The sequence below is a fragment of the Budorcas taxicolor genome, chromosome 20 (genome assembly GCF_023091745.1).
Source record: "Budorcas taxicolor isolate Tak-1 chromosome 20, Takin1.1, whole genome shotgun sequence".
In the NCBI taxonomy this organism is placed as follows: Eukaryota; Metazoa; Chordata; class Mammalia; order Artiodactyla; family Bovidae; genus Budorcas; species Budorcas taxicolor.
The window spans coordinates 46,864,590-46,889,747 of NC_068929.1; the positions used below are offsets into that span (position 1 = coordinate 46,864,590).

Sequence of the window (25,158 nt, forward strand, 5' to 3'; positions counted from 1 at the left end):
ATGAGGGCTTGCTGGAACCAAACTCTCAGACCACAGCTAGGAGAAGAAAGGCCCCATGGTTCCTCACATTTATCACCTGTGAATCTCTCGAGGGCAGTGAGTCCTGGAGGCTTTTAGGTGGTAAAACTGACCTGCTGCGGGACAAGGAACCCGAGCAAATCAGGACAACCACCCCCCGCCCCCAGCCCCCGCCACGGCAAGTTCTGCAGTAGTAATTGTGGGTCGTCCATCCCTGAAACTGACTTTACTGAGAGAGACAGTGTCCAGAGGGGAGCGGCCACCCTGGAGCCATGCACATCTCCAAAAGCGGTTCATGGTAAGAGGTGCTAGTTTCTTGGGAAGCATCTGAGCAGTCTAGTCTGCGAGCGTTTGTCTCTGGTGTGATGGAGACCGTCCTCACGGGCTCCTTGTGTTCCAGCCACCTGCAGACAGAAGCACTGCTTGACTCAGAAACACAGCCACCTTCCGCCTTTCGCTGGAGAGAAGCTCACTCTCAGTGCGTTGGAGGTGGTGATGTGCTCCACGCGGGACGCGGGGAACTGGACCTGCCCGCGCGTCCCACGCGGCGTGACTGGCGGCTCCTCCCAGACCCGCGGGAGCGCGCCTCAGTGCCGGGCTCGGGCTTCAGCAGGACAGACTCTAACGTGTTAGCTCGTGGATGGACACCAGGACGATTGGTTGGTTATACCCAGTCCATCCATCTCCACCAGGAGGTAGTTGAGCATCTGCCCTCCTCGGAGCTGGAGAAGCAGCTTCTTGCTCCCAGCGTGGATCTCCGCGGTGCATTTGCTGTGGGGCACTGGGCAGAGGCCTCGCTCCATGGACTCCAGGCGGCTCCTTGCAGGAACAGCACCCGTGATTCGGGAGCTACTGCCTTGGTCCGCAGGGTCTTCCCAGCACGGCCCGTCCGGCAACAAAGGCTGACTCCTTTTCCCGTCATCCCCAAGATGGAGGGGCATTTCCATAAAAGCCCCCAAGGAAACTGGAATCCTGACCTTGCCTTCGATATTCAGATCATCCGCAGCCGCTTGAAGTTTCTCTCAAATGTGTCAGTACTTGTAACCTGCCTTCGGTACATCAAGGCCACCCGAGGCCACCCGAAAGCCCCGGCTCCATGTTGCAGGTAGACTTTAACCAGGTGGTAAAACTGACCTGCTGCGGGACAAGAAGAAACCCGAGCAAATCAGGACAACCACCCCCCGCCCCCAGCCCTGTCTGAACCCACCTCACTTTGTTCTTAGCCAGCGTCTCGTGAGCAAAGTTGGTCTGGAAAATGGTACCCCTGCTGGTGCTGAGCGGATGCAGTAGGCTTCTGAGAACAGAGATGACACAAGGTGAGTATATGCTCCTAGTACAGCTGGTCTTTCCTATTCATGAACCTTTTCTCCTCTTCATCATCTTCAAGGGTCCTCTCCTTGGACTTATCATTGTTTTTAGTCCTCTGCTTCCTACTTGAGGTGTTAAAATATTAATAGTAAGTACCACCTAGAAGGTTCCAGAGTCTGACTGGATTCTGGAGAAGAGAATTTTTCAACAGCAATCTACTGAGCCCATCAAAGTCAGGTGTTACCAGCTGGCAATTGCAAGCTCTATAGTTTCCACCTCCAGCCTAGGCAAGACCGGCCTGAAGCAGGTGGACAAAATTTAGCCACCTCCTCCCACCTGGGTGAAGAGACCTGGTTTCCAGCCCTAGCCTAGGACCTGAAGCCTCCTAGAATATGACCCAGGCCCTGGAGGAGGGACTTTCTTTTTTTTTTTTTTTTTCTTTACTAGTTGAAGTTCTTTTTGTTTTTAGAGCAACTAAAAACATTTAATATAAAGTCTATTTTAAAAGGGAGCATGGTAGAAGTGAAAAGCTCAAACATGATTCACTAGATTATGACAATACAGTTAGGAGCTGGTCAGGGAATAAATAATCCCTGAGCCTGAAAAAAGGTCAAAAGCCATGACCTAATCTGAAAATCAAGCACAGGAGTAAAAAATGAAATAGAGAAATAACGGAGATTCCATGACCTTTGTGATGATATCAAAAATGGTCTAACATGCATGTCATTCAAATGCAGAATGAGAGGACTGAAAGGATAGAAGCACTGTTGGAAATTTAACACCAGTAATTCTTAGAATTTGGTGAAAAGCACAAATGTATAGATTAAAGAAGTACAGTGAGCTGCCAAAGCAATAAGTAAAAGCAAAATATTTAACTGACAACAATCCTGTATAAAAATATGTACAGTACTCTTAAAACTCAACAATAAAAGGGCAGTCTAAGAAATGGGCAAAAACCTTGGATAGTTCACAAAGAAAGATGTAAACTGTGAAATAAGATGAGAGAAAAGTTCAACATTATTCATAAGGAAAACTTTAAAGTCAAATACACACACACACACACACACTAGAAAGGCTAAAATTTAAAAGTCTGTTAACAGCAAATGTTGGTCAGGATTCCTAACACACACACACACACACACACACACGGCTAAAATTTAAAAGTCTTAAAGGTAATTGTTGGTCAGGATTTCTAACAACTAGTTCTCTCATACGTGCTGATAAGACTGTAAATAATATACCTTCTATTACCAAAAAAAAAAAAAAAGTTTGGTTGCCTATTATAAAGGTATATATAAAGGTATATACCTATCCCTGAAATTCTACCTACCAAGATCACTGAAATTCCATGTCTACAAATAGTCTGACACAAGAATATCTAGAGCTGCTCTATAGAAGAGTGAAAAATGTGAAATGGCTCTGCTGTCTGTTCATAGGAAAATACATAAATATTCTGTGGTAAATTCATATCACAAAAATAATGCTCATCAGTAATAATAAACTAACACATATAAAAATAGATGCCTCTTGCAAAAATGTTGATAAACGAGTCCAATTCAAGAAATTATGATTTCTTGAAATGCTGTATGATTCCAAATGCTATATGATTCCATTTGTAATATATTCTAAAACAGGGAAAACCAATCCATGATGGAAAAAAATTATAACAGCACTGGGATGACCCAGAGGGATGGTACCGGGAAGGAGGTGGGAGGGGGGTTCAGGATGGGGAACACGTGTACACCCGTAGCTGATTCATGTTGATGTGTGGCAGAACCAATACAATGTTGTAAAGTAATTAGCCTCCAATTAAAATAAATAAATTGAAATTAAAAAAGTTAAAAATAGAACAAGAAAAAAAAAAGGTGAAAGTATTGATGAAAAATAGCCAAATGTTAACTTTATGAGATGATGGAAATATTGTTTTAGTATATGCATTTATCAAAACTCAATAAATTATGCATTTAAGCTTGGTTCATTTCCCTCTAATTAAATTTTACTACCAAAATATAAAAAGACAGTAAACAAATATTGAACTCTTGTTTGTAGGTCCTTTTTATTTGTTGTTTAGTAGTTATGTTACCAATTTTCAAACTGTATTCTGTTTGCTGAGTTAAAGCAAATGTATAATGAGGGCCAGATTTCTCACTGGTTTGGAAGGGAGTTAAAAATGTTAAAAAGAAAAATATATCTAGAAGGTATCCTAATGTTAGCTGTGTTGTTGTTCAGTTGCTGAGTCACGTCTGACTCTTTGAGACCCCATGGACTCCAGCATGCCAGGCTTCCCTGTCCTTCACCATCTCCCAAAGCTTGCTCAAACTCATGTCCATTGAGTCAGTGATGCCATCCAACCATCTTATCCTCTGTCAACCCCTTCTCCTCCTGCCCTCAATCTTTCCCAGCATTAGGGTCTTTTCCAATGAGTCAGCTCTTTGCAGTAGATACAGAAATATGCATATGTTCAAGTTCTGTTCACTGGTAAGGCGTAGAAGCTATGAATATACTCAGTGTCCAGTTTTATTTTCTAAGAACTGTTGCAAATAAAAAAGGAACAAGGAGTGTAGCTAATAATAGGGCTGAGCCAGAGAAAGTGATATGCTTGTCTGGGCTATCCTGTAGTTCCAGGCATTAAAACACTAGAGAATCACAGAGGCAGGTCAGGGGAGGGCCACATACTCTCAGAGAGTGCAAGAGATAAAGAATGTTAAAGTAAAAGAGGATAACTGTCAATATCTGATAACTGATGAGTGTGAGAAAAGCATGAAACAACTTATCTGTAAATCTGAAATTAAAAGAAGATGAAATGTAGTAAAATATATTGTAGTCAATGTCTTAAAAAGGATTGAAAGCCACTAGACTACTGTAGCCAGTATAACTGAATTCACCCCTAGAATTCTGACTGCATCCTTCTTTTAATAATACTTTCACTATGAATGATGCCTATTTCCTACATCCCTGTCTCAACCAGTCCCTCAGAGTTCACCTGTTTTCTTCTCCATGTGACTTTTTAGCTGATCATCTTTACACCTCACTGGGTGGACCACTCAGGTGTAATTTACAAGTGCTTCCCTTCCATTATTCTTACACTTTGGTATGTCTTTTGTTTTAAAGCTTTTTTTAGCTCTAAAAGGCAGAAATACTATTTCTACTGTTGCCAACCCTCAGAACTAACTACTTTGTATGAGCCAAGCAGGTGCTTAATATTTTCAGTGTGATTGCTCTTTGTATGAAAAAAAAAAAACAAAACCATATATTAGAAAATTAAGTTTTTTCAGGGTTTGGGTTACTTATAACTTCTTGAAATTGAAACTCATTTCATTACTGCAGTTGTGTTCTAATTTGTGAGTTACTTTAAGAGCTCAAACATCAGTCAATTCATGACATTGCACTTGCTACTCTGTTTTGTAGGATATAGCCTCTACTATGCCATCAAACTTGACTTCCCTGGTGGCCCAGACGGTAAAGCATCTGTCTCCAATGTGAGAGTCCTGGGTTCGATCCCTGGGTTGGGAAGATTCCCTGGAGAAGGAAATGGCAACCCACTCCAGTACTCTTGCCTTGAAAATCCCATGGACAGAGGAGCTTGGTGCAGGCTACTATCCATGGGGTCACAAAGAGTCGGGCATGACTGAGCGACTTCACTTTCAGTTTCACTTTCATGCCATCAAAACATTTTCACACCTTGATTCTATTTTAATCGCACTCATCAAAATTATCCAACTTCCTGGTCCTTGCCAGACATAACACAGTCTTTGTAGGCAGATAACATTATTATGTGAAAGACTTTATCTTTAGTGGATTCTGTACTGACAAGAGGAGCGAGAGTGAACAGATGCATTCAAACTCCAGTGACCATCTGCTGAGCCCTGAGCAGTCCTCCTGACAGAGGAGCAGTCTACAGAGTGCTTACTCATAAAACACCCATTTTGTGAATGAAATGGTTTTAGTGGTCTCTGAGGCCATCGCTTTGTCACTCTCTGTCAGTACTAAAATTAATGTGGAAATAAAAGTAAACAAAACATCTTTCCTTCCTGTGTTTCCAAAAATTTATCGACTTGTTTAAACATCTAACTCTACTGCAAGCAAACATGGTTTTATTATAATTGCATTTAAATCTTGATGGAAAAACAGCAACTCCACATCAAATAGCTTTTCCTTTCTCAGATTATATATACAGGCTTACAACTGAGCTCTAGTCTACTCTTCAAGTAGAAGACCAGTCTTTTTTTTTTAATTTTATAGAGGTAATTTTTTCCTCTGGATATACTAACTGCCACATACTGATTTTGGCATATAATGACATCACCTGCTAAAACCTGCAATAGTCTGCTAGGGCTAATCTAACATAATACCACAGACTGTATGGCTTAAACAACAGAAATTTGTTTTCTCACAATTCTGGAGGTTAGAAGTCCAAGATCAAAGTTGGTTGGTTTCCACCGAGTGCTATACAGGAAGGGTCTTCTCCAGGTCTCTCTCCTTGGCCTACAGATGGCGCTCTCTCACTGAGTCTTCCCATGGTTGTCCTTTCGTACATGCCTGGGTTCTGTCCCCCTAAACTCCTTCAGAGCCTTTCTCATGCGAGTTATTTCCCTAGATCTAGACTTCACCTTATTCCCATCACTACTTAGTCATTGTATGGGACCACCTTACTCAATTTCTCCTCTTTTATACATTTAATACTTCACCATTTAATGGACTTCTGTTACAAGCTTGAAGACAATGGCACCCCACTCCAGTACTCTTGCCTGGAAAATCCCATGGACGGAGGAGCCTGCTGGGCTGCAGTCCATGGGGTCACTGAGGGTCAGACACGACTGAGCAACTTCACTTTCACCTTTCACTTTCATGCATTGGAGATGGAAATGGCAACCCACTTCAATGTTCTTGCCTGGAGAATCCCAGGGATGGGGGAGCCTGGTGGGCTGCTGTCTATGGGGTTGCACAGAGTCAGACACGACTGAAATGACTTAGCAGTAGTGTTACTTGCTGGAGATAAAAGAAAAAGTAAATTATGAGGGTACATTTATATTATGAGGGTACATTTACCCTCATAATATATAATTGGGAGATGACCTCTGGTTGTGTTTATATAGGTATGTGTGGCAGGTGGTATTATACAGTGACTGAAAGTGGTAACTGGTGAGTGTCTAAGAAAACTGGTTTAGCTGTAGTTGGTATTAGCCATTCAGTTGTATCCAACTCTGCTACTCCATGGACTGTAGTCCACCAGGCTCCTCTAGCCATGGAATTCTCCAAGCAAGAATACTGGAGTGGGCATCCATTCCCTTCTCCAGAGGATCTTACAGACCCAGGTATTGAACCCGTCTCCCACAGTGCAAGGCAGATACTTTACCGTTTGAGCCACCAGAGAGAAAGAAAGAGGTCTTAACAAATGCCTCCTCAGAGATATTTTAGTCTACCAGGACGAGAGCTGCCATCAGCTGAGGTGAAGAAAACAGCAATTGGAACAGGTTTGGAGTCAAGGAGGTCAGAATATCAGTTTTGGAAATGCCAAATTTGATAGGCTAATTAGAAACGTTAAAAAAAAAAAAGCTAATAGGCTCACACATGTATTAGTCTGAAATTCCTGTAGAGGTCTGATGGGAGATCAAAACTGAAAGTGACTAGGGTTGTATAAGATCATCAAGAAAATAAATGCAAAGAGAAGACTAAGTCAGTGCACATCAAACAGGAGTGCTTAGAGGATAAAGAGTATTCCAGAATTCTTTTTCTGGAGTAAAATAATTTTTGCTTTTTCTCTCATTTACCCTCATAATTTTCCCTCGTGGCTCAGATGGTAAAGAATCCACCTTCTATGTGGGAGACCTGTATTCCATCCCTGTGTTCAGAAGATCCCCTGGAGGAGGGCATGGCAACCCACTCTAGTATTCTTGCCTGGAGAATCCCCAAGGAGATAGGGGCTACAGTCCCTGGAGTTGCAAAGAGTCAGACATGACTGAGCTACTAAGCACAACCTTCATAATATATAGTTGGGAGATGACTGAGAAGGAGTAAATTGAAAGGACAGAGGGAAGTCAGGTGATGGGAGTGTTCTGGAAACTAGTGAAGGAAATCAAAACCAGGTCTTTTGGATTGCAGGCAGATTCTGTACCACCTGAGCCTCCAACGGATTTGAGATGATTGGAATTGCCAAGGGAAATTGTGCAGAAAGGGGAAAACTGCCACCAAAGTTGCATTTTATCAGCCTATAAGTATTGATTAAAATAATTTAAACCACTGAAAATCTTGAAGGATTTCTCCAGCTTTTCTGAGGAGGAAGATGAGAAAAGGGCTAAAGTTGGAATCTAGAGGGTCTGGCACTGGGTGAAAATACAGCAAAGGCTGTTCCTAAACTTTAGGATTTAAAAAATTCTTAGGTTTTATGATATTTCAAACTAAAATTTGATTTCTTGTGTTTGGCAGATTTTAACAGCATAGAACCTATTTCCCTTTCCTAAAACTCAAAAGTATACAGGTGAAAGCTTGTGTAGAATAAGTTCATTCTGATGCTTTGGTATCAAATGTACACTCCAAACTTTTTTCACTTTACCTTTAACTTTATCTTCCTCAAGGCTCTCTTATAAATGCTGAGGTACAACACTCCTTCTCAAGTTTAAATCATTGCCCTGCATTTTCCTTTCATCCCCTAATTAAGGACATTTAATGCAGGCTGCTTCCCTCACATTTTAGAAGCCTCCATCACTGGCATATTCACTTCGGGACCTAGCTTCTCTCTACAGATTAAACTGAATTTCCTCTTATTGCTAACCCTCCTCCAGGGGATCTTCCTGAGCATGAAGTTGTATCTACTTGTGTCTTCTGCGTTGCAGGCCGATTCTTAACCCACTGAGCCACCTGGGAAGTAAATTGAATTGACCTATATCTCCCTATTCTTCCAAGCCCTCACTCCTGGGAAGCCATCATTCTACTCTCTGTTTCTATGTGTTCAGTGTTTTTATGTTTTACTGTAGGTGAGATAGTACTGCATTTATATTTCTTTGATAAACAGTTTTCTTATAATGGATCTTAAGGCAAATCACCACAGGGAAACAGAACAGTCTAAACAATTTAGATATGGGCAGTGGCAAAGATGAGAGTGTTTTTAAATCAGCAGTTCTTGAACTTAAATTTCTGCCTTGCACTTCTGATAGCAAAATGAATGCAATTCTGGCTTCGGATTCTAGCTTCATATTTTTGCTAGTAGGATCCTCCTATTTCTCTCACCCTCAACCTTATCCCACTACTCAAGCAATGTAAAGTGGTCTTGTAAACTTTGCGCCCTGTATCCATTATGTCTGAAAAGAAAATTGAATTCAACTCTGATTATGCAAATTAGACATAATGAAGCTGGCGAGGGGTTGGGGGGTGGCTCTCTCTCTTCTCTCTTTTTCTCTTTATTAAACACTGAAACTCAAAGGAAATAATTTCTTTCCTAAGTATTGTCTCAAGTCCTACCTTCCTATGGTTCAGGATTTCTTTCCTTTAGTCAAGTTTTCTTCTCAAGAAGAAGTTGTAGGTGAGGTGAGATATAGGTGTGCAGTGAGGTGCAAAAACTAAAAATACCTCAGTAGACCTTTGAAGGAGAGAGATCTTTGTGTGATTACAGGAAGAGCAATTCTTTACAGTTTTATGATCCTTTTTCCTAGTCAGATTGAGGTATTTATGAAGAAAAAGTGATTGTCTATTTCTTTAGATTTAACTGATTTATAGTTATTTTAAGTATTGAAAATATGCTTAGAGTCAACTAGCAAATGGTTATAAGCCATGTTATACAAATTCTAGCCCTGGACCAGTCAGTCTCAATTCTTCAAACCTATCAGTCAGATATCACTAATTCTAAGACACCTAGGGGTAACTGTATGTGTACATACCCATAAGTACAACTACTACATGGATAAGGAAAACAAAAAAACAACAAATGAAACCCTCAAGGCCTATGTCTACTGGATCAGCAGTAATACCTCTCCATATAGTTTAGTAGTAATATCTCCCATATAGTTTTTATCTTTTATTTTTTTACGGCTGGATCCACTTCATTCCTGGACTTCCCATGTGGCTGAGTGGTAAAGTATCTGTGCACAATGCAGGAGATGCAGATTCCTAGGTCAGGAAGATGCCTTGAAGAAAGGAAATGATAGCCCACTCCAGTATTCTTGCCTCGATAATGCCAATCCAAGGGGTTGCAAAAGAGTCAGACATGACTGGGTGACTAAACAACAGCAACAATACCTAATATATACCCCACTTCATTCCTAACACCAAAATAAAGGCAAATGATTTAAAGATTTACATATAAATATTGAGATATACTTGCTTCGTGTATTTTTGTATTGTTTGAATTCATTTAGCAACACACTTTTTAAATAATTTTTAATATGGTAAAATATACATCAGTTCAGTTCAGTTCAGTTCAGTCGCTCAGTCGTGTGCGACTCTTTGTGACCCCCCATGGCAGCATGCCAGGCCTCCCTGTTTATCACCATCTCCTGGAGTCCACTCAGACTCACGTCCATCGAGTCCGTGATGCCATCCAGCCATCTCATCCTCGGTCGTCCCCTTCTCCTCCTGCCCCCAATCCCTCCCAGCATCAGAGTCTTTTCCAATGAATCAACTCTTCACATGAGGTGGCCAAAGTACTAGAGTTTCAGCTTTAGCATCATTCCTTCCAAAGAAATCCCAGGGTGGATCTCCTTCAGAATGGACTTGTTGGATCTCCTTGCAGTCCAAGGGACTTTCAAGAGTCTTCTCCAACACCTCAGTTCCAAAGCATCAATCCTTCGGTGCTCAGCCTTCTTCAAAGTCCAACTCTCACATCCATACATGACCACAGGAAAAACCATAGCCTTGACTAGACGGACCTTAGTCGGGAAAGTAATGTCTCTGCTTTTGAATATACTATCTAGGTTGGTCATAGTTTTCTTCCAAGGAGTAAGCGTCTTTTAATTTCTTGGCTGCAGTCACCATCTGCAGTGATTTTGGAGCCCAAAAAATAACGTCTGACACTGTTTCCAATGTTTCCCCTTTTATTTCCCATGAAGTGATGGGACTGGATGCCATGATCTTCGTTTTCTGAATGTTGAGCTTTAAGCCAACTTTTTCACTTTCCTCTTTCACTTTAATCAAGAGGGTTTTTTAGCTCCTCTTCACTTTCTGCCACAAGGGTGGTGTCATCTGCATATCTGAGGTTATTGATATTTCTTCCCACAATCTTGATTCCAGCTTGTGTTTCTTCCAGTCCAGCGTTTCTCATGATGTACTCAGCATAGAAGTTAAATAAGCAGGGTGACAATACACAGCATTGATGTACTCCTTTTCCTATTTGGAACCAGTCTGTTGTTCCATGTCCAGTTCTAACTGTTACTTCCTGACCTGCATACAGGTTTCTCAAGAGGCAGGTTAGGTGGTCTGGTACACCCATCTCTTTCAGAATGTTCCACAGTTTATTGTGATCCACACAGTCAAAGGCTTTGGCATAGTCAATAAAGCAGAAATAGATGTTTTTCTGGAATTCTCCTGCTTTTTCCATGATCCAGCGGATGTTGGCAATTTGATCTCTGGTTCCTCTGCCTTTTCTAAAACTAGCTTGAACATCAGGGAGTTCACGGTTCACATATTGCTGAAGCCTGGCTTGGAGAATTTTGAGCATTACGTTACTAGCATGTGAGATGAGTGTAATTGTGCGGTAGTTTGAGCATTCTTTGGCATTGCCTTTCTTTGGAATTGGAATGAAAACTGACCTTTTCCAGTCCTGTGGCCATGGCTGAGTTTTCCACATTTGCCGGCATATTGAGTGCAGCACTTTCACAGCATCATCTTTCAGGATTTGAAACAGCTCAACTGGAATTCCATCACCGCCACTAGCTTTGTTTGTAGTGATGCTTTCTAAGGCCCACTTGACTTCACTTTCCAAGATGTCTGGCTCTAGATTAGTGATCACATCATCATGATTATCTGGGTCGTGATGATCTTTTTTGTACAGTTCTTCTGTGTATTCTTGCCACCTCTTCTAAATATCTTCTGCTTCTGCTAGGTCCATACCATTTCTGTCCTTTATCGAGCCCATCTTTGCATGAAATGTTCCCTTGGTATCTCTAATTTTCTTGAAGAGATCTCTAGTCTTTCCCGTTCTGTTGTTTTCCTCGATTTCTTTGCATTGATTGCTGAAGAAGGCTTTCTTATCTCTTCTTGCTATTCTTTGGAACTCTGCATTCAGATGCTTATATCTTTCCTTTTCTCCTTTGCTTTTCACGTCTCTTCTTTTCACAGCTATTTGTAAGGCCTCCTCAGACAGCCATTTTGCTTTTTTGCATTTCTTTTCCCTGGGGATGGTCTTGATCCCTGTCTCCTGTACAATGTCATGAACCTCATCCCATAGTTCATCAGGCACTCTATCTATCGGATCTAGGCCCTTAAATCTATTACTCACTTCCACTGTATAATCATAAGGGATTTGATTTAGGTCATACCTGAATGGTCTAGCAGTTTTCCCTGCTTTTTCTTTTTTTTAACCTTCAGTTATTTCTCTTTTTTTTTATTTGTTATTTTTATTTTATTTTTTTTTGTTCTTTTTTTTTTAATTTTAAAATATTTAATTCTTACTTAAGTCTGAATTTGGCAATAAGGAGTTCATGATCTGAGCCACAGTCAGCTCCTGGTCTTGTTTTTGTTGACTGTATAGAGCTTCTCCATCTTTGGCTGCATAGAATATAATCTATCAGATTTCGGTGTTGACCATCTGGTGATGTCCATGTGTAGAGTCTTCTCTTGTGTTGTTGGAAGAGGGTGTTTGCTCTGACCAGTGCATTTTCTTGGCAAAACTCTATTAGCCTTTGCCTTGCTTCATTCTCTACTCCAAGGCCAAATTTGCCTGTTACTCCAGGTGTTTCTTGACTTCCTACTTTTGCATTCCAGTCCCCTATAATGAAAAGGGCATCTTTTTTGGGTGTTAGTTCTAAAAGGTCTTGTAGGTCTTCATAAAACCGTTCAACTTCAGCTTCTTCAGCGTTACTGTTTCGGGCATAGACTTGGATAACTGTGATATTGAATGGTTTGCCTTAGAGACGAACAGAGATCATTCTGTCGTTTTTGAGATTGCATCCAAGTACCGCATTTCGGACTCTTTTGTTGACCGTGATGGCTACTCCATTTCTTCTGAGGGATTCCTGCCCACAGTAGTAGATGTAACGGTCATCTGAGTTAAATTCACCCATTCCAGTCCATTTTAGTTCGCTGATTCCTAGAATGTCGACGTTCACCCTTGCCATCTCTTGTTTGACCACTTCCAATTTGCCTTGATTCATGGACCTGACATTCCAGGTTCCTATGCAATATTGCTCTTTACAGCATCAGATCTTGCTTCTATCACCAGTCACATCCACAACTGGGTATTGTTTTTGCCTTGGCTCCATCCCTTCATTCTTTCTGGAGTTATTTCTCCACTGATCTCCAGTAGCAATTGGTCACCTAATGACCTGGGGAGTTCCTCTTTTGGTATCCTATCATTTTGCATTTTCATACTGTTCATGGGGTTCATAAGATTTACCATTTTAACCATTTTTAAGTGTACATTTCAGTGGCATTATTACATTTACCTTGCTGTGCAGTTATCACCACTATCCAGTTTTTTTCCAGAAATTTTTATATTCCCAAATTGAAACACTGTACCCATGAAACTGCTCTCCATTCTATTTTCACCCAATTCTGCTTTTTTTTTCTATAAATTTGACTACTCCAGGTAATTCATATAAGTAGAACTGCACAATATTTGTACTTCTGTGGCTTATTTCACTCAGCAGTATTTTTTTAGCATAAATATGATACATCCATGTTGTAGCATGTGTCAGAATTTCCTTCCTTTTTTGAGGCTGAATAATATTCCTTTCTGGTTTGTCTATCGATTCATCTACTGATGGGCATGTGGGTGGTTCCCACATTTTGGGCATTGTGAATAATATTACTATGAACATAGGTAGATAAGCAAGAAGAGACCAGAAAGTTCCCCTCCCAGCCTTACCCTACTCCATCCCTGTCCATAAGTCAGGAAGAGAGTTCTTACCAGAAAACCAAATTGGCCAGAAACTTGAACTTGTAGTATCCAAGAACTGCAAGAAAGGAAATTTCTGTGTGTGTGTGCAGTCGCTCAGATCTGTACTACTCTTTGCGACCTATGGACAGTTGCCCACCAGGTTTCACTGTCTATGGGATTTTTCAGGCAAGAATACTGAAGTAGGTTGCCATTCCCTCCTCCAGGAGATCTTCCCCACCCTCAGTTCAGTTCAGTTCAGTTCAGTCGCTCAGTCATGTCCGACTCTTTGACACCCCATGGACTTCAGCAATGACAGGCTTCCCTGACCATCACCAACTCCCGGAGCTTGTGCAAACTCATATCCAGGGGATCTTCCCCATCCTAGTTTAAACCATATGGTTTTGATCTTATTCCACTCGTTATTCTATGATGAAATTTTGTATAAATTTTGTGTAAAATTTCATTAGAATTAGTTTTTCATAAAGTCTTTAAAGAGGAATGATGATGGTTAAATGCTTCTTTAATTAATGTTCAATCATCTATTTCTCAACAAGACAAAATAAAGCCTAATCAATCTGCTGCTGTAAAAATTAATGTCTTAGGTTTAATGATATAGGGGCAGTTCCTCCTGATAATTGTATTTATGTCATTCTTTAGCTTTATTCATACCTTAATTTTATATTGAGCTAGCTTCTAAAATCTACCATTGAAAAGAATGTGATAGCTCCTGAATTAAGTTCTCTAGGGCAGCCTGTTCACTTCCTCCGAAGGAGAATGAAGTATGCATGTGATTGTGAAAGGATGATGTTCTTTATTTTTTTGTGAAGTAAATTGCATTTTGTGGTAGAGACAGGAGAACTCAGTCCTTTCAGAAATTGGCTGAACAAATTAAATCAGAATTTTGTTCTTGCCACCTCTTTGATTTCCCCAGTCCTTCTTAACTTTTCCTTAATGAATGTTGTCCTTTGAGCTATAACTCTTCTGCTACAGAACATGCCGGTTCAAGTGAGGGTGGTAATTTCCTAAGGGGACTTGACTCAGAAATTCCAACAAAAAAACTAATTTTAAACTTAATGTTTGTTATAAATCACACCTAAGAAACCAAGGGGAGTTTTCCTTTTAAATGTTATTGAGACCAGAGTAAGCTAGAAAGGAGTTTAGTAGTTGGAAAAGCAAGGTTGACACTCAGAAGAAAACATCTTGTGTTTATTTTATTTTGTGCTATTCTCTGGTAAGTTAAGAAGTCTTTTAATTTCTCCCCCCTTAATATATAATATGAACAATTTAATTAGGTGAACATACGAGCTGCTCTCCTCATATGGGGAGAAGGGTGGTAATGCTTTAACCAGCAAAATAAAAATAAAATCCAAGAAGTCCTTTAACTTATTTTAAGATGAAGCAAAAAGAATCAGGTGGTGGCTTTTTTTCTTTTAAACAAAATAACATTATTTTTGTAACCTGAAATGAGAAATTCTAACCACTGATGAAGGCAAAAAGAAGACAACACCCTCTTCCAGAAACACATTTGTAATTAAATTGCTAAGAATCAGTAATACATCTCCTTTCCCCTCCTCTAGGCATTTCTTTTGAAGATCTTTCATCACATATATTTACTACATGGAAAAAATGAGGCTGGACAAATGAGTACACCAATATTTAATCATTCACAATTTTTCTAGTCTAGTAAAACTTCCCTTCATAAGATCGAGTGAAGGATGGCACATCATGATAGGAAGCATTTCAAAGCCTGTAGTCAGTGTCAACATTAGGACAAAACCTCCAGAGTTTATGCACATCTAGTGTAAACCTCATTCTTGTTTTAATTAAAAACGTCATACATTGACATTTGGTGTTTTTGCATGTACAGATGCAAGGTGGATCGTTCCAGCCTTTAAAAAATTTGATATGCAATAAATAAGTGATACATTGAAATACATTAAAATAAACGTGTGTTACTACTCATTTCTGTATTTACATGCTTATGCTTAAACATATATAGGAAGCTGTACTGGCAGATAGAGACGCTGTTTCTAAGGACTGACAGATTTCCATGTGTGGGTTTTATGTCTCTGGGAATGTTGCTTAGTCTTTCTAAAATGTATGTTTCAGTACACACACACACACACACACGCTGCTGCTGTTTCTGTACTGTGCTCAGTCGTGCCCGACTCTTTGCGACTCTGTGGTCTGTAGCCGACCAGCCTCCTCAGTTACCCAATATGTGAACCCCCCATCCCCTACTTCTGGCAACCACCAATGGCAATGATAGGCCCACAGACGATACTAGATACAGATTTCCGCCATAGCTATTTTTGAACTTTTACAATTATTAATATTGTAAGGGCTTATAGAAGACAGTCTTCACAGGGAATTTCTAAAGTTGGATATACTAATAATCCCTTCTCTCCCCTATACTTATTAATGTTGACATGATTTTAAAATGTTCTTACTCCTCAGTGCAATGCCTTATTTGATACTCAGGTGTAAGTCCTAATTAGATTAAGCTCATCCTGGTAATATGGTAATCAATGGTATGTACAGCAGTATCAATTTGGCAATGGCAGCAGAGAGCAAGTCCTCTGGTAAATGCTAGGAAACTTTTTCTCATTATCATAAAAAATGAATTTCTACCTACAGCAAACATTGTCCTATTTGAATGTGACATCTAAAAATGAAACAGTCATCTTTTAGAAACATGAGAACTCACTTGAAAAAATAGAAAGACATAATCATGAAATCAAAGTGCAAAGAAAAAAATAACCAATTCTGAAATAATTCTACCTCTGTATATTTTACTACGGGAGATCTTTTTGTTCTTAAATTTTAGTTCCTTTGTGTGGGATTTATCTTAAGTGGAAAGTTAAGTAGTTTCACCCATTCATCAGAAGCAAGGAGCTAACTTCAGTATTTGACTTTTGGAGGTTGGTCATTTCATTTATGGGACTTCCCTTGTGGCTCAGCTAGTAAAGAATCTGCCTGCAATGCGGGAGACCTAGGTTTGATCCTGTGTTGGGAAGATCCTTTGGAGAAGGGAAAGGCTGCTGCTGCTGCTGCTGCTGCTAAGTCGCTTCAGTCGTGTCTGACTCTGTGTGACCCCATAGACGGAAGTCCACCAGGCTCCCCCATCCCTGGGATTCTCCAGGCAAGAACACTGGAGTGGGTTGCCATTTCCTTCTCCAATGCATGAAAGTGAAAAGTGAAAGTGAAGTCGCTCAGTCATGTCTGACTCAGCGACCCCATGGACTGCAGCCCACCAGGCTCCTCTGTCCATACTCACTCCATTATTCTGGCCTGGATAATTCCATGGACTGTATAGTCCACGGGGTCACAAAGTGACGACTGAGCGACTTTCACTTTCATTTCTTTTATCAGGTGTAAGACATTTTTAAAGACTCATTGTGTATGCCTCAGAATAGAGACTGCGTAATCATCAAGCTGTAGCATTAGGGAAAGTGGAAAGCCAAATTCAAGATATTGGTGTTTCTTGGTCAATTCATACCAAGCATCTATATGCTTTTTTTTTAATATTGTAAAAGTAAAGATAAATATTCTGACTGAAATAATGTCCAATCTTTGTTAAATAAAATATTTCATATGTAACTATATATTTATAATGTTCATTATCTTGACTGTTACTATCATGAAATGTTCTGATAATTTTGTGGTCAAACAACTTCCATTCAGGATGTGTGTATATGTGTGCGTGTATTACTTTTAAAAACAGCTACAGACTTTTGTTCATAGCAACTAGGTAGATTAAGTACCCATCTTTATACGAAAAACAACAAGAATGGTGACTAAAATATATTTAACTTAATCAGTTGGAAAGGAGGTGTAGAATATTCAAAAGCTAAAACCTCATTGTAAGAGGGATGCAGAGAGCTTACCAGAGAATTAAAATTTTCTTTTGCCTTGAAAACATTTGATAAAACTTACTAACTTTCAGTCCACTGTGGATAAAACCCATAGCCTACTGAATTGTGTGAACGCTCATAAGAGACCCTTTGCTCCATTAAACTTGGATACATAAGAATCCTTACTGAAACAGTTAACTATAATTGCCCAATCTTATTTCTAAAGTATACACAGTTCATGACTTCAAGGAGAAGAGCCTTATATATAAACTTTGACTTTCAGGAGAGGAACGTTTGTTTGTTTGTTTCTTTCTTTCTTTAGATTTCATAATCGCAAGTCAACATCACAGCAGGTTTGCATACCAAATTCACACTGTCTGGATATCAGGCAATCTCAGGTGAACAATTTGTTATAGGTGACATTGCTTTCATGTGAAATGTAGAAATGGCAGCAATTTCTCTCCAGACTAACTACCTTTGACGCTGGCCTCAAATTTTTCCTTAAACAGGTCTCACAATAAATGAGCTCATGGTGTAAACAATCCAATCAAAAAATGAGCACAGGACCTAAATAGACATTTCTCCAATGAAGAGAGACAGATGGCCAAAAGGCACATGAAAAGATGCTCAACATCACTAATTATTAGAGAAGTGCAAATCAGCATTACAATGAGATATCACTTCACACTGGTCAGAATGGCCATCATAAAAAAGTATACAAATAACTTCTGAAGAGGGTGTGGAGAAAAGGGAACCCTCCTACCTTGTGGGTGGGAATTTAAATTGGTGCAGCCATTATGGAAAACAGTATGGAGTTTCCTTAAGCAGAGTTAAAATAAAGCTACCACGCTGCCAAGTTGCCGCTAAGTCTCTTCAGTCGTATCCGACTCTGTGCGACCTGGGTATATATCTGGAGAAAATCATAATTCAAGAAGACACATTCAGCTTGTTGTTCACTGTAGCACTGTTTACAATAAACAAGACATGAAGCAACCTAAATGTCCATTGGCAGCTGAATGGATAGAGAAGATGTGGTATATATACACAGTAAAATATTACTCAGCCATTAAACGGAACTAAATAATGCCATTTGCAGCAACATGGATGGCCCTGGAAATTATGCAAAGTGAAATAAGCAAGACAGAGAAAGACAAATATTTGATATCACTTATATGTAGAATCTAAAAAGAAATTGATACAAATGAGCTTATACACAAAATAAAAATAGACCCCCATGCTGAGAAAACAAAATTATAGTCACCAAGGGGGAAAGGAGGAATGATAAATTAAGAGTTTGGGATTAATGTATCCACACTACTATATGTAAAATAGATAACCAACAAGGGCCCACTGTATAACACAAATTATACTCAATATTTTTAATAACCTAAAAGAGAAAAGGGTCTGAAAAAGAACAGATATGTGTGTATATATATATATGACTATAAATATGTAGGGTATATGAAATTTTAGCATATAAAATACATAAAACATAGTTTATTGAAATAGGAAAAAATGTAATAGAGCATATCAAAAGGGCCAAAATAATGTCATCATTCAGTTACCAATATAGACAAATATGTAAAGAGGATTAAAGGAAAACTAAGGAATGTCAAGAAAATGGAATAAAATGGTATTCTGCAAATGTAAACATAAAATAAAGATATATTAATTAAAATTTATATCACTAGAAAAACTTGAATTCATTTCTCAGTAATTTCTAAAAATAACCCTAAAGAAGAACTTACTAACATTGTAATAATATATTCAGTTAAATCAATATTACAGTTGTTTTCTAGTTTCTAAGTCATGTTTGACTCTCTTATCATTTAACAAATTAACAGGCCTAGATTTGTTTTCAGTGAATTTTACCAGTTTCATAAGTTTCAAGCTTACTCAAACTATTTTAGAGCCTTTATCTTATGAGAAGTACAGCCTTAACCTAAAGACCCATGAAGACATAAACAAATTTAAAAATTTATGCTAATTTCATTCATGATTATGAATGTAAAAATATTAAATTAGACATTTGTAGTAGAATCATGCATCTGGAAATAAAATTGGATTTATTTCAGGATTGCAAGGTTTATTTAACATTATAAAATTAGATGATCTAATTCACTAGCATGTTAGCAGAATAGTAATTCATAATGTTTATGTAATAGGCCACAGGATAATTTATTCATAAAATTTCTCCATCTATGACAAAAAGTTAATCTAATTATTAAAGGGCATTTCCTTTGCCTGATAACCTTATCAGAATAATTAAATTGTATCTTGTATTTAAAAATATTATGTTTTTTTTGTGCTCACTTAACAGTTCACTATGGATTCACATTGTTGAGCAGCTATCCCTTAGTGACCTCAGGGGTCAGTTGCTTTCTCTCTCATCATGTGTTTGTTTTTTAATTGGAGTATGATTGCTTTACAATGCTGTGCTAATTTCTGCTGGGCAGCAAAGTAAATCAGCTAAATGTATACATATATCCACTCTGTTTAGATTTCCTTCCCATTTAGGTGACCACAGAGCATTGAGTTCCCTGTACAATACAGTAGGTTCTCATATGTTATGTATTTCATATATAATAGTGCATATATGAAAGCCCTAATCCATCCAACTGCTTCCCTGCCTGGCTATTGTATATAGTGCTGTAGTAAATATTAGGGTGCATGTATCTTTTTGAATTGTGGTTTTCTTCAGGTATATGTTCAGAAGTGGGATTGCTGGGTCACATGGAAGATCTGCTGGAGAAGGAAATGGCAACCCACTCCAGTATTCTTGCCTGGGAAATTCCATGGGCCGAGGAGCCTAGTGGGCTACAGGCCATGGGATCACAAGAATTGGATATGGCTTAGTGATTTAACCACAACCTCCACCATGGAGGTTCTATTTTTAGTTTTTAAAGGAATCTCCACACTGTTCTCCACAGTGCCTATACCAATTTACATTCACACCCACAGTGTAATGTAAAGAACTTCTCTCTACACCCTCTCTGGTGTTTATTATTTGCAGATGTTTGATGATGGCCATCCTCACTGGTGTGAAGTGATACCTCATTGTACCTTTTATCTGCATTTTTATAACAAATAGTGATGTCATCATATGGTTATAAAATAAGATGAACTTGTATTATTCAAAATGGGGTATCTTTGGGAGGACTGGGAGGACTATTAATCATTCTGTTAAAATGCCAGGTTTAAGTCATTTTTGCCTCAGACAAACTAGTCTAGCTGGTCATCCTTCAAAAGGATCATTCTTGGTCGTAGCAATTTCTGTCTTTAGGGTGGGTCATAGAATATGAAAGAATACGAAGATTTAACCTGAGGAATTTATTTTATTTTATTTATTTATTTTTTAATATATATGTATTTATTTTAATGGGAGGTTAATTACCTTACAATATTGTGTTGATTTTGCCATACATCAACATGAATCCACCACAGGTATACACGTGTTCCCCATCCTGAACCCCCCTCCCTCCTCCCTCCCCATACCATCCCTCTGAGTCATCCCAGTGCACTAGCCCCAAGCATCCAGTATCATCCATCGAACTGTTGAAATTTTTCATACAGCTTATGGAACTGCAAGCTTGACTAGGAAATTTGGTCAAACATTTGTTCATAAAGTAGGAGAGGATAGATTTTCATCAACAGTCATTGGTCTTTGCTACATATATCTAAAAATATGAAACAAATGTTATACTTAATCCTGAAATACTAAAAGAATGGTAACTCAAGATCAAAAGAAAAGCAAGGTTACACAATCTTATTTAATATTATTTTGGAAATACTACCCAGAGATAAATGAGATATGAGGTACAAAGATTTTAAAGGTGTTCAGAAGTGTTATTATTTTCCAATAATATGATTATTTTTATAGAAACCCCTAAATGCTATACATAAAGTATTGTGTGTTAGTCTCTCTGTCGTGTCTGACTCTTTGTGATCCCATGGACTGTAGCCCACCAGGCTTCTCTGTCCATGGAATTCTCCAGGCAAGAATATTGGAGTGGGTTGCCATTGCTATCTCCAGGAGATCGTCCCAACCCATGGATCAAACTTGGGTCTCCTGCATTGCAGGCAAATTCTGTGGAGAATTTTATGTGGATTCTGGATACAAAATTGACCTTAAAAATGCCACCATTACCCCAACGGTAAATGTAATTAAAAACCACATAGATGATTTGTTTCAAAGCATAAACCAAATGAATATGCCTAACAAAAGCTGTATACAACCAGTAGAGAAAATATTTTAATAAACCTTTATGATAGGATCGCAAAGAGTCAGATATGACTGAGCGACTGAACATCATCAACAAAAAAGACCTACATAAACTGAGACATATAACATGTTATAGATTAGAAGAATTTAAATTAAGATGTCAGTTCTTAAGCTGTCCAATAGATTTAATCTGATACATATTAAATAAAATCCATAATAAAATAAAGTTAAAATCTGCAAAGAATTTCTCTCAACAATCTGAATTATACATGCACATACACACACAAACGTGTGCATTGTGTACATGGAAAAGCAAATAGCTCAAAATGACTAACATATCACTTACTTCTGGTAAACTATTTCAAAGAACACGTAGGTGCATTTGTTATATTTTATTATGCTATGTAGTTTATTTGCCCCTCCCAATATTTTCAGTCAGTTCAGTAGCTCAGTCGTGTCCAACTCTTTGTGACCCCATGGTCTTCAGCACAACAGGCTTCCCTGTTCTTCACCATCTCCTGGAGCTTGCTCAAACTCCCAGTATTTTAGAGGAATAATAAAAATGTTGACTAGCTTAATAGGTCAAATATTCATGTACAACTGTGCATGAGAATTCTGCAAGTAATTTGACCAGAAAATAGTCAAGGATTCAGATTGATATTTTTCTTCTGTAGAGACTAGACATGCAAACAGAATTCTGTTTCACAGATCTTTATCACCTAATACTGTTCTCTTGACTTACAGACTTGTGTACCAAACTCACACCTGTCTCTACATAGAAATTGTGTGGAAACTTAAATTTGCTTAAAATTGAATACATTATGTGTCCATCTTCCCTTTTCATCACACAAGACCTAATTCAACCATATGTCAAAATAAATACTGGGATATCATTCCAAAATCTTTCTTTTCCTTCTCCCCTCCTACCATCTCTCCTGCAGTATAAAAATCAATCACTGCCAGAAAATAGATGCAACAATAAAATATTTTGTCATCCTATCTGCCATTTTTAAATCCCTACTCACTAATTCAGGCTATTATCATTTCATGATGATTACTGAGACTCCAATTTGTCTGCATAGTTATGTCCCTTTATCAGTATTTCTCACTGTGTATTGAGTACAGTTTTTAAATCAGAATTGATTAGGTCACTCCCCTTCTTTCAGTTTTATAGTGTTCCAAGTGTTTTCAGGAAATACAGTGTTGTTGTTCAATTGATAAGTCATATCCAACTCTTTGTGACCCCATGGACTGCAGCATTCCAGCATTCCTATCCTTCACTGTCTCCTGGAGTTGGCTCAAATTCATGTCCACTGAATCAGTGACTATCATAACTATCTAACCATCTCATCCTCTGCTACTCCCTTCTCCCTTGCCTTCAATCTTTCCCAGTATTAGGGTCTTTTCCAGTGAGTTGGCATCTTTGTATCAGGTATCCAAAGAGTTGGAGCTTCAGCTTCAGTATCAGTCCTTCTGATGAATATTCAGGGTTGATTGACTTTAGGATTGATTAGTTTCATCTCCCTGCAATCAAAGGGACTATCAAGGGTCTTCTCTACACCACAGTTCAAAAACATCAGTTCTTTGGCACCCAGCCTTCTTTATGGTTGAATTCTCACATCTGTAGATGACTACTGGAAAAACCATAGCTTTGACTACATGGACCTTTGTGGGCAAATTGATGTCTCTTCTTTTTAATATGCTGTCTAGGTTTATCATAGCTTTCTGCATCTTTTATTTTTTTAATAAAATTTTATTTTTACTTTATTTTACTTTACAATACTGTATTGGTATGGGGATACATTGACATGAATCCGCCACGGGTGTACACGAGTTCCCAAACATGAACCCCCCTCCCACCTCCCACCCCATATCATCTCTCTGGATCATCCCTGCACCAGCCCCAAGCATCCTGTATCCTGCATCAAACGGAGACTGGCAATTCGTTTCTTACATAATAGTATACATGTTCCAATGCCATTCTCCCAAATCATCCCACCCTTTCCCTCTCCCTCAGAGTCCAAAATCCGCTCTACACATCTGTGTCTCTTTTGCTGTCTCACATACAGGGTCATCATTACCATCTTTCTAAATACCATATATATGTGTTAGTATACTGTATTGGTGTTTTTCTTTCTGGCTTACTTCACTCTGTATAATCGGCTCCAGTTTCATCCATCTCGTTAGAACTGATTCAAATGTATTATTTTTAATGGCTGAGTAATACTCCATTGTGTATATGTACCACAGTTTTCTTATCCATTCATCTGCTGATGGACATCTAGGTTGTTTCCATGTCCTGGCTATTATAAACAGTGCTGAGCATCTCTTAATTTCATGGCTGCAGTCACAGTTTGCAGAGATTTTGGAGCCCAAGAAGATAAAACCTGTCATTGTTTTTGCTTTTCCCCTTCTTTTTGCCATGCAGTCATGGGACTGGATACCATGATCTTAGTTTTCTTAATGTTGAGTGTTAACCCAGCTTTTTCAGTTTCTTCTTTCACTTTCATGAAGAGGCTTTTAGTTCCACTTCACTTTCTGCCATTATATTGGTATCATCTGCATATCTGATTGCAGATGATCCTGGAAATCTTGATTCCAGCTTGTGATTCATTCAGCCTGGCATTTCACATGATGGGCTCCAAAATCACTGCAGATGGTGATTGCAGCCATGGAATTAAAAGATGCTTACTCCTTGGAAGAAAAGTTATGATGAACCTAGATAGCATATTGAAAAGCAGAGACATTACTTTGCCAACAGAGGTCCGTCTAGTCAAGGCTATGGTTTTTCCAGTGGTCATGTATGGATGTGAGAGTTGGACTGTGAAGAAAGCTGAGTGCCAAAGAATTGATGCTTTTGAACTGTGGTGTTGGAGAAGACTCTTGAGAGTCCCTTGGACTGCAAGGAGATCCAGCCAGTCCATTCTGAAGGAGATCAACCCTGGGATTTCTTTGGAAGGAATGATGCTAAAGCTGAAACTCCAGTACTTTGGCCACCTTATGCGAAGAGCTGACTCATTGGAAAAGACTCTGATGCATGGTAGGGATTGGGGGCAGGAGGAGAAGGGGACAACAGAGGATGAGATGGCTGGCTGGTATCACTGACTCAATGGACATGAGTCTGAGTGAACTCTGAGAGTTGGTGATTAACGGGGAGGCCTGGCGTGCTGTGTTTCATGGGGTCACAGAGTCGGACATGACTGAGCGACTGAACTGAACTGAACTGAACTGAACTCAGCAAAGAAGTTAAATAAGCAGGGTGACAAACAGCCTTGGTACACTCCTTTCCCAATTTTGAACCAGTCCATTGTTCCATAGCCAGTTCTAACTGCTGCTTCTTGACCTGCATACAGGTTCATCAGGAGACAGGTAAGATGACTTCGTTCCCCCATCTCTTTAAGAATTTTCCACAGTTTGTTGTGATCCACACAGTCAAAGGCTTTGGTATAGTCAGTGAAGCACATGTTTTCCTGGAATTCCATTGCTTTTTCTGTCATGCAACAGATGTTGGTAATTTATTCTCTGGTTCCTCTTCCTTTTCTAAATCAGCTTGTACATCTGGAAGTTCACAGTTAAACCACTGAAGCCTAGCGTCAAGCTTTTGAGCATAACTTGTTATCGTGTAGAATTGTATGGTAGTTTGAACATTCTTTGGCATTGCCCTTCTTTGGGACTGGAATGAAAATTGACCTTTTCCAGTTCTATCGCCACTGCTGAGTTGTTCAAAT

At 39.0% G+C, this 25,158-nt stretch overlaps 1 pseudogene; it reads left to right on the top strand.

The window, feature by feature from the left end:
• The first annotated feature begins 1,273 nt into the window (after window positions 1–1,273).
• The window catches only part of LOC128066024 (60S ribosomal protein L7a-like), a 102,840-nt pseudogene continuing 78,955 nt past the window's right edge, over window positions 1,274–25,158 (top strand).